The sequence below is a fragment of the Pyrgilauda ruficollis genome, unplaced genomic scaffold (genome assembly GCF_017590135.1).
Source record: "Pyrgilauda ruficollis isolate IOZ18807 unplaced genomic scaffold, ASM1759013v1 scaffold479, whole genome shotgun sequence".
Lineage (NCBI taxonomy): Eukaryota > Metazoa > Chordata > Aves > Passeriformes > Passeridae > Pyrgilauda > Pyrgilauda ruficollis.
The window spans coordinates 1-9,595 of NW_024526366.1; the positions used below are offsets into that span (position 1 = coordinate 1).

At 46.1% G+C, this 9,595-nt stretch overlaps 1 long non-coding RNA gene across 1 annotated transcript; it reads left to right on the forward strand.

Moving 5' to 3' along the window:
- The first annotated feature begins 9 nt into the window (after positions 1–9).
- LOC121359868 lies at positions 10–5,305 on the forward strand. Its single transcript, XR_005956102.1, has 2 exons — positions 10–966; positions 5,038–5,305. It is a non-coding gene; the product is annotated as an uncharacterized LOC121359868 (long non-coding RNA).
- The last annotated feature ends 4,290 nt before the right edge of the window (positions 5,306–9,595 follow it).

The window sequence follows — 9,595 nt, forward strand, 5'->3', positions numbered from 1 at the left end:
GGGAGATTTCGGACAGACACTCACAGGAGATTTACTCAGTCTGTAGTGGTTAATTTGCCTGTGTTTTTAGGAAAGTTGAGACCGTTGTGCCCGACCAGTCTGTCAGCATCCCATTGGGGGGATCCTTCACTGAGCAGTCCTACTGGATCAGGGGGTGGTTCGAGTGACTTAGGGAAACACACCAACAGTGTAAGAGAGACCCCTCAGCAGGTCTTCCCCTTTACCCATTGTGTTACCCTGCTGCTGCCGACTGGTAGCGTCCGCCAAGGATTCACACTAACAGTTTATGGAATAACACGCTTTATTAATATAAATTGTGACAGGTTAAGGTTCGAAGACTGTCGGTGATAGTGTCTGACTGCAAAAATATATTTGAAGGAATATACAGACAAGCTCTAATCCCCAATAAAATGTTCAGCATGCATAGAGTATGATTCTTATCCAATAGGCATGTGCATGGGGGAGAAGACGGGTTCAGCCCATCAACTGATCCCAGCAGCTACGATGGAGTCTTCCCTAACTTTTCCCCATTCTTGACTTATTTTTATACTATTTCTGTGTGTTTAGGTGGAGTTTGAGTGACTCTAGTCATACATACCTTTGTTACTGATTGGTGTAAAATTCTCTTGCTTTGCTTTTAAAAATACAGTCAGAAAGAATATAGAGCACATGCCCAGTGAGGGATGGTCGCACTTTGGAGGTGGGTAACTTTGGGATGGAGGTGTGCGTTAATATTATTATTATTATTATTATTATTAGGCTTTAATGAAGCAAGTTCATCTAAGGAGAGTGATTTCACCACAGTTGCTGTCTCAGCACTAAGACATCTTCCCCTATCTCCCTTGGTTGACAGGTGGTATGCTGTTTTATCAGCTGCAAAGTACCATCGAGTTCCCTTCCCTGCAAGGATTTCTGCAGAGCCTGGCCTTCGCTCCGCTCCACCTTCCATTCCATCCCTCTTAGCAGGTGTGTGTGTGTGTATGGGGAATCATCACGGAATAGGTTTCAAGTCATGCCAACTGCATTCCACCCAGGGAGCAGCAATTGTGATTTACCCTATAATTCCTGTACTGTTATAACTCCTGTGAGGATGCTAATATAACTCCTAAGTTTCCTCTAATTGAATCCCCAGTTACCTGTCCACAGGGTCCCCGGTAATTTTCCCACACCGTGCTTTGCACTGGTAGCTAGAAAGGTGTTGATAACACCCCAGTGTTTTGGCTACTGCTGGGCAGTGTTGGCACAGCATCAGCGCTGTCTCTCCAACATTCTGTCCCTCATCGGTAGGCTGGGGGTGGGCAAGATCCTGGGAGGAGACACCACTAGACCAGCTGACCCAAACTGGCCGGAGGACTATTCCGTACCATATGACATCAGCCCAGAAATCAAAGCTAGGTAAAGGGGGGCATTTCATATTTGCAGTGTTTACCTTCCAGAGAAACTGCTACGTGTGCGGAAGCCCTGCTTCCCGGGAAGTGGCTAGGAAGTGCTTGCTGATCGAAAGTAGACAATAAGGTGGTTTTTTTTTTCCCCTCTCCTTGTTCATGCACAAGCATTCACTTTTGCTTTAGTAACCTGCCTTATCTCAATCTGCAAGTTGTTTTTCATCTCTCCTGTCCAGCTGGGAAGGGGGAGTGACAGAGTTGTTGGCTGAACACCTGGCATCTAGCCAGGATAAACCCACACCAGTCCTTTTTGGTTCCTAACGTGAGCTGCGACAATGGCAGTTATATATCTTGCATGGTATAGTAATAGCAGTTCTTGAGTAGCAAGCTCCTGTGCGGGGACATGGAGTTTGTCGGGTACGCTGCTTATCTCTTTGTTTTGTTCAGTTTGGGAACATGCTAATACAAACAGTGGCTCTGCGCTTTGCTGTGACATTGGTGGCTTTGTTGTGCTGGAGGAGCTATTTTCGGGGGACAATGAGGGAATCCCTCTCCCTCTCCCTATCTGGGATTGATGTGCATTGTTTTAGAATGCAGGCTCCCGTGTTCCTTGTTCTTCCTCATGTAAGCTGTTGAATACGATTAATACTATTAACTAATACTGTTGGCTACTATGGGGTTTGTGGAATCTGGTGCCATCCTGCTGTAAGACAAAACAAACCGTAGGTGAGGAGATATTGAAATGTGCCCTGAAGCGGCTGGTCCCTGGATGGCAGTGTGAGTGGAAGGATTTGGGCAGGTTCCTAGAGTGGTTATCACCTCCCCTTGCCTGGGACATTACACCTAAACGGGCAATGAGCCCTGGCAAATGGATGCGTCACCTGATAGAAGGGTGCCTTACCTACCCTGATGAAAAACCCAGCAGCTTCTCGCCCTGTACAGGGGCCTGGCCTATGCCCATTGAGCCGCAGTTCAGTACTGTCAGAGGAGTGTGGCTGAGGCAGGGACCCAAAGTGCATTTGAGGACACTATGGCTGAGATAGGGACCCAAACAACAATGACTACAGTAATTGCCCCCCAGAAGTGTCAAAGAAAAGGTGAATAAGGAGAGCCAAGGAGCGATCAGCAAGACTCACTCACCTTTTAGTCGTCCCATGTGGCCAGTGCAAAAGTCTGATGGAGGGTGGAGGTTAACAGTAGACCATCGTGGCCTGAATGAAGTAACACTCCCACGGAGTGCTCCTGTACCGCACATGTTAGAGCTCCAATATGAACTGGAGTCAAAGGCAGCCAGGTGGTGTGCTGCACTTGGCATTGTCAATGCATTTTTCTCAATTCCTTTGGCAGCAGAGTGCAGACCACAGTTTGCTTCCATGTGGCGGGGTGTCCAATACACCAGGAATCGACTGCCCCGGGGATGGAAACACAGCCCTACCATCTCCCATGGACTGATCCAAAGTGTACTGGGGATGGGTGATGCCCCTGAACGTCTGCAATGCGTTCACGACATCATTGTGTGGGGCAGTGAGGCAGAAGAAGTGTTTGAGAAGGGGAAAAGAATAGCTCAGAATGTTCTGAAAGCTGGGTTTGCCATAAAGAAAAGCAAGGTCAAGGGACCTGCACGAGACATCCAGTTCTTGGGCGTCAAATGGCAGGATGGCTGCTGTCATGTGCCTGTGGATGTGGTTAAGAAGATAGCAACTATGTCTTCACCAGCTAAGAAGATGGAAACACCGGCTTTCGTAGGCCACCTGGGGTTTTGGAGAATGCATATTCCAGGTTATAGTCAGCTTGTGAGGCCCCTCTATCGAGTGACCCGGAAGAAGAACCATTCTGAATGGGGCCTTGAGCAACAACAGGCCTTTGAGCAGATCAAAGAGGAAATAGCTTGCGCGGTAGCTCTTGGGCCTGTTCAGACTGCACCAGCCCTGCAAAATATACTCTACGCTGCAGCTGGGTAGCATGGTCTCACTTGGAGCCTCTGGCAAAGAACATCAAGAGAAACCCGAGGTCGACCATTAGGGTTTTGGAGCCGGGGTTATTGAGGATCAGAAGGCCCACTCCGCTCCAGCTGAAAAAGAAATATTAGCAGCCTATGAGAGGGTTTGAGCATCCTCAAATGTTTTTGGGAAAGAAGCCCGTCTCCTCTTGGCACTGCAATTTCCTGTGCTACACTAGATGTTCAAAGGAAGCATCCCTTCGACACATTGTGCAAACAGTGCTACATGGAGTAAGTGGGTGGTAGTATTGATCACACAACGAGCTCGACTGGGGAAACCCAGTTGCCCGAGAATCCATGAAAAAAGGCAGAGATTTAGGAGGATTTCTTTGAAAGGTCACTCATGCCCAAGAAGCACCACCATATAATGAGTTATCAGAAGATGAAAGAGGCCATGCTCTCTCTACTGATGGATCCTGCCTTGTGGTAGGAAACCATCAGAGGTGGAAAGCTGCTGTGTGGCGTCCCACACAACGAGTCGTTGAGGCCGCTGAAGGAGAAGAAAAGTGGCCGGTGCTGTGTCTCTATAGTGACTCCTGGATGGTGGCTAATGCCCTATGAAGGTGGCTACAGCAATGGAAGAAGACCAATTGGCAATGCAAGGGTAAACCCATTTGGGCTGCTGCGTTGTGGCAGGACATCACTGCACGGATAGAAAGCATGGCTCTGAAGGAATGTCACGTAGATGTTTACATGCCCAAATGCCGTGCCACTGAGGAACATCACAACGATGAACGGCTAGATAAGGCTGCCAAAATGGAAATAGCTCAGGTAGACTTAGACTGGGAGCAGAAGTGTGAACTATTTACAGCCCGATGGGCCCATGAAGCATCAGGACATCTAGGAAAAGATGCAACCTACAGATGAGCTTGTGATCGAGGGGTGGATCTGATCACAGAGGCTATCACACAGGTCACCCATGAATGTGAAACATGTGCTGCAATCGAGTGAGCCACACGAGTACAATCTCCTTGGAATAGATGGCCAAGCTGGGTTTTAAAGGTGGTGAGGCCTGGCAAATTGACTATATTGGACCACTGCCATGAACACACCAAGGCAAGAGCTTACATACTCATCATGGTAGAGGCAACTACTGGTTGGCTGGAAAAATACCCTCTAAGCCATGCTATTGCTCGAAACACCATCTTAGGCCTTGAGAGACACATTTTGTGGTGTCATGGTACCCCAGAAAGAATGGAATCAATGAGGCTTGTTTTTGAAATAACCTCATAAACTCTTGGGCAAAGAAGCATGTGGATATATCACATCCCTTATCATCCACAAGTCTCTGGAAAGATTGAGAGGTATGATGGACTGTCAAGAGGGTTAGGCAATCAGGCATGGAAGCATTGGGATGCAAATTTAGCAGAAGCCACTTGTCTGGTTAACACCAGAAGATCTGCTAACCGTGCTGGTCCTGCCCAAACAAAACCACTACATACTGTGGGAGGAGGTAAGGGAAGTTGTGGTTGGGAAAGTTGTTGTGGAATTCTCCTCCCATGGGAAAAGGCAAACCTTTTATTGGGATTGCCTTTGCCCGAGGACCTGGGTGTACTTGGTGGGTAATGCAGAAGGATGGGGGGACCTGGTGTGTGCCTCAAGGAGATTTAACCTTCGGTGAAAAATAATCTGTGTGTAAATTTTATGTTGCAGGAAGTCACTTGATGGTGTGACATGAACCAGCGAAGAGACCATTTCACAAGGAGCAAGGAGAGTTCGATGATGACCCAGGCAGGGCTGGTGTTCATGCTGAACAATGGAGTGTGCTGCCTTTTCTGTCCTGAGCACCCATCTTGATGGCCTGGATCCCAAGTTGCAGCCTGTTTTTAAACATCTGGAGGGATGGAGGAAACCCATGAAATGGGAAATAAATATCTGTGAATGGACTGGTGACAGTAGTTAATAAAAATGTATGCCTCTATGTGTTAGGCATGTCGATGGTTTTAGCATGGAATTTAAGTTGTAAGCATTGGTAAGAAAGGATTTCAGTCATGACAAATAAATACAATAGAATAATTAGAAGATAGATGTTGATCTATATATATAATTCTGTGAGATCTGAGTATGATGCAAATGGTATGGAGTAAGGAGTGGAGATTGTATTGGGTGTTACTGAGATGGAGTTCATTCTCTCTATAGCAGCCCTCACTAGTACTATACTTTGCATTTGTAGCTAGAATGTGTTGATGAAACCTCAGTGTTTTGGCTACTGCTAAACAGTGTTGGCACAGCATCAGTGCTGTCCCTCCAACATTTTGTCCCCATCAATAGGCTTCAGGTGGGCATGATCCTAGGAGGGGACACAACTATGCTCACTGACCCAAACTGGCCAGAGGGCTATTCTGTACCATATGACTTCAGCTCAGATATAAAAGCTAAGTTAAGGAGGGAGAAGGGGGCACATTAGTTAATTACATCTTTTACCTTTTGGAGCATCCCCTATGCGTGCTGAAGCCCTGCTTCCCAGAAAGTGGCTGGAAAACGCTTGCTGATGAGAACCAGATGATAGAATTATTTTCTTTTTCCTCTTTACTTGTTCGCACACAAACATGCTCTTTTCCTTTACTAACTTGCTTTATCTCCACTTCCGAGCTGTTTTCCATCTTATTTTCTCTTTTCTTTCTCCTGTCCAGCTGAGAAGGGGGAGTGATTGAGCAGCTCTGTCTGTACCTGGCATCCAGCCAAGGTCAACCCTCCACAAATTTTTTTGATGCCGTTCAGGTGGGTCAGGAGAAGAGTCAGAGAACACTTGGAGAGATCTGATCTCTGATTAGTTTATTGAGTTCTAGTCAGTAAATTTATATATGTAAAATCTTTAATTTAAAGTACATATGGGTTTGTGGTAAATGGTCAGCTATTTACTACACCTAATTTTAGTATGGGATACAAAGATTATCACTAAGCTTGTGAAAAGAATGTCACTTAGCACCCCACCCCATTGATGTCTCGTGTCAGGTAAGGGATCTCTCAGCATCGAGGGGTAACCTTGAGACGCATCCCTACTTGAGGGGAGATCACTGCTGCGCAGCCAGTTTCTATGGAGAGGGAACTTAACAGACCCTGATGACTGCACTTATTGATATCATCAGGTGGTTGACTCTTAGTCAGATTTCTACTGTGTTCATGCAGTTTTGGCTGCTTATTAGGCCAGACTCCAGGCAAAACTGTTTGTTGGCTTTGGTGCTGGTTTCTCGCCAATAGCCTCATGCAGTGGGGTTTTCTTTGCATAATCCTACTTGTTGATCATCTGCATGGACCAAAGTTCAGATAGCTCAAACTGGAGGAGCAAATCCATTACACCAGGTTTTCACTAGCAATGACTCCAGATCACTGAGGGCAGTAGTCAAGGGCATGTTGGCCCAGGGGTTTTTGTCCTCAGTCCTGACGCTAGTGGGAAATGGCAGGAGAAAGAGGGAGCTTAGTGTGCGTCAGTAATTCTCTGCGGAGCTTGTGCCTGCAACAGGGTTTTGGGTTCTATGAGCTTGGGGCCCTGCACATCTCTATCTGCTTGGGAAAGAGGGTCTCCACCTCACTAAGAAGGACAAAGGTATTTTGGCTAGTAGGTTAGCTGACCACATTAGGAGGGCTTTAAACTAAGAGTGAGGGTGCGAGGAGAGAGAGAATAACCAGCAGCCCTGTGCGGGAGTGATGGACAGGGTCAATGATCATGAGGCTGGGTGAGAGCTCTAGTGCCTGGAAATGCCTCTTAGAAACCAAAGGCAGCAGTGGATGTCATTGCTGCAAGTGTGCCCAAGAGGAAGATCTCCTTGGACAAGTAAGTTTTCACAGAGGAGATTGACATGCAGCACAGTATCTGGGAACGCAGACAGGAGATTGATACGTGGTATTGAATGCTGTCCCAGGCTGAGCGATGGCCTCCCTTCAGAGTGCACAAAAGGAAGGTAAGCCAAAATCTAACCTCAGGCTGACTGACACAAGTAACTCCTGAGATGAAGGAGACCAGACTTGTCTCTGCTTCGGGTAGAAGGAAGAACCCCCTCCCCCCATCTGTTGCTATAGAGCCCCTCACAGTGCAAAGCACCAGGGCTCAGTCAGAAGGCTGTTTAGACTTATTTATTAAAGCAGCATGTTGCTTTTATAGTTTTGCAAGATGTTTACATTTACTAAACAAACACATACACTGCCTATTGGTCATAAAGAAAAAACAACGCTTTCAATAGGTGAAAGGATCCATGCCACTGTGTAAACCAACCAAAGTCCAGATCTTCTTGCTTATACTTTTTTTCTCTCTCTTTCTTCATGTTGTCATGGTGATCGCCTTGGTAAATTCCTTGAGAGAGATATGAGGCTTTCCTTATCTTCAGGAAGCCTTTGCTGGCTCACAAGAACAGCACAGAAATGTCTTTCCCACACCCATCTCCTGAAATGCCCCTACAGAACCGACAGGATGCTCCTGGTTTGGAGACTGAAGAGCACATGAGTAATGGACGGGACCCAGGACAAAGCCAACCATGCAAAGCTGACCTAACCACCTGTCCACGTTAGAGACAGTGTGACCAGAGAAGCACATAAAGGTATTACTAATTGGAGTTTTCCTCTTGAGAAACACTGACACACCTATTTCCCACCCAGATGATTTCTCTAGAGAGCTCTGCTGCCTACCAGGAGCTTGCATTCATGGTGTCACTGAGAGATGGCTGAGTCTGGTGAACAGTACAGATTATCATCTGCTATTACTCTTTGTAGCATCTGATAAGGCAACTTAGAACCCTCCCAGGAGAGTAATGTCTGCAGGAGTGATGTTAAAAGGATCAGGAGCACAGGTGATGGTGGTCTCCTCTATCAGTCTCCACTCTAAGGAAGTAGTCCAGGAAGGAGGAGACAAACGGAACAGCTGAATGCCGGGCTGTGTAGCTCATGCCATATGCCAAGTTTTAGCTTCTGTGATCATGGATCTACCTTTAAGAAGCCAGGTCTGCTGGGAGCTGATGGGATTCACGCGACCAAGTGGGGCAAGAGGGTCTTCACCTATTGTAAATCAAAGGCGACTCTGAGGAGAGAGAGGGAGAGAGAATGATGCATCTGACTGTCTTATCAGAAGGCTAATTAATTACTTTATTATACTATACTATATACATTTCATCTAGACTGAATCTGCCATGCACTCACTCTTGCTCACAACTGCACAGAACTGCACTCATCTCGTGATTCTCCTGTGACTGTCAGCAGACAGTCCGACACACACACACACTTGGCCCTAATAGGCCAAGAAAACAAAACATCCTCACTTTGGATAAACAATCTCCATATTGCATTCTACTTTGGCACAACACAGGCACAGCAAGTGATAAGAATTGTGTTTTCCCTTTCTCTGAGGTTCAGAGAATGTGAATCTCAGAAATCCTTGGGAAGAATTGTGCCTTGCTTTTCTCTATGAAAAGAAATGTGGCAACATTCACCAGCAAACTAGCCTGACTTACAAGGAGGGCTTTAAATGAAACTCAGCAGTGAAAGGGGATGGAGTTTTGAGCAACAGAGAAGGGCCAGGGGCTTCTGATGTATTGGGAACTAAAAGGGAAATACTTGAGAAATGATGCAAAGGAATTGGGGCTTGATCCTTGTCCAAAAAAGTTATGTGGCTGACAGCCCAACATAAGTGCCTTTGTACCAATGCACTGTAACATCCCAAATCATTTAAATGCGAGGGGTTTACCAAGGTTCCCTTTCTCTGTGTTAGATGCACAGGAGAAATACTGGCCAGATATTCTCAAGAGGGCAAAATTGCACAAAGGTTTACTGGCAAAATATAGAAAATCAAGGAACTTTGGCAAATTATTTAATACAACGTACAATTAACATAAAACACTTATCATAGCATTAACTTAGCCCATTTAGCTTAGCAAACTTTAAACCTATTCAGTATTATGTTACCCAAATTGTTACAAGAGAACGGGATTAGAAGAAGGAGAAGGAGATACAAAGACAAAAAATATATAGAAAAACACACATATCTACCAACTCCTGGGTTCCAGCCTAGACTCCAAGAGGGGACAGGGTCAAAACATGCTCATCTCGTTGTCAGCCTTTTAAACCCCTGGGCCTCCATAGGCCCTGAAGCCCAAAACTGGGCAAGAAAATAAAACTCTATAGTCAGATGGCTACAGAGCAGGTATTTGTTTATTCAGTGCTGGGACAGAGGGGCATCTCTCCACCAAAAACTCACTCAATCTTTAGCCTTCAGTTACATTTT